The 982-nt window shown below is 40.1% G+C and overlaps 1 non-coding gene across 1 annotated transcript; it reads left to right on the plus strand.

Moving 5' to 3' along the window:
* The first annotated feature begins 439 nt into the window (after positions 1–439).
* On the plus strand, positions 440–511 carry TRNAQ-CUG (transfer RNA glutamine (anticodon CUG)). Its single transcript has one exon. It is a non-coding gene; the product is annotated as a tRNA-Gln (tRNA).
* Positions 512–982: the final 471 nt, after the last annotated feature.

Below are 982 nucleotides of genomic sequence, written 5' to 3' on the forward strand. Positions count from 1 at the left end.
GAGAAGGATATTGCATGTGACGACATCCGCTATCACGTCTGTGGAAAGACTTACTAGGAGTTTTCCACAAGGACGCGAGGCGCTGGGGCATGATGAGAAATCAGAGTGGGGCTGCTGGCCGAAACGAACGCCCATCATGATCGTGTTTAAAGTTGCATCCAAACAGCAACCGCACTGCATATATATCGAGCCTGCAGTGCGAGGCTTCCCATGCTTACAATGACGCCTAAATGGGCGGCAGATGTTGCTTCAGAGCCTCGATCTGGTCTAGACAAAGCACTAATTACCATTAACCCATAGGAGCTTTGGTCTCTCGACGTTTTATAACCGAATCTTCATACGTCATGCTATGATGTTGTTTACAGGTCCCCGTTCATGGAGTGTGCTCTTCTATTTGCTTTCGTTGTGTATAACAATATCTGTTCGTTAGTCAAGCAGGGGTTCTATGGTCTAGTGGTTAGGACACTGGACTCTGAATCCAGTAGCCCGAGTTCAAATCTCGGTAGAACCTATTGTTCCAGTTGTTTAACATCCAATTTCACTCTTATTGAGCCTTTGGAAAGTTATTGGTTGTCCTTTTTCTCTCTTCTGTAGAGAGACAATTTTCTTTTCTAATTGAAGATATGAGACGAATTTATATTTTAATGATTCAACATCTTCATGCAAAATATTCATACTCTAAAAGCACCTACCAATACAAATATATTATAAAACAGGAGATGAATTTTCTTGATGAAATCATACATATCTACACATGTATGTATGCATACATATGTGTAAACACATATGCACACATGCCCATACACATATAAACATATGAGTGAGGAGAAATGGAGATAGAGAGGAGGGGGGAGAGAGTTTATAAAAGTCGATGAGAAAGAGGGAGAACTATGAAAGAGAGAAGAGGAGAAATAAAGGAGAAGGGAGAGAATGGATACAATCTTATAAATCATGCATATACATACATGTATATACACATATA

Source organism: Lygodium microphyllum, chromosome 11, assembly GCF_053477565.2.
Source record: "Lygodium microphyllum isolate KBCC chromosome 11, Lygodium_microphyllum_v1.1.10, whole genome shotgun sequence".
NCBI classification, from domain to species: domain Eukaryota; kingdom Viridiplantae; phylum Streptophyta; class Polypodiopsida; order Schizaeales; family Lygodiaceae; genus Lygodium; species Lygodium microphyllum.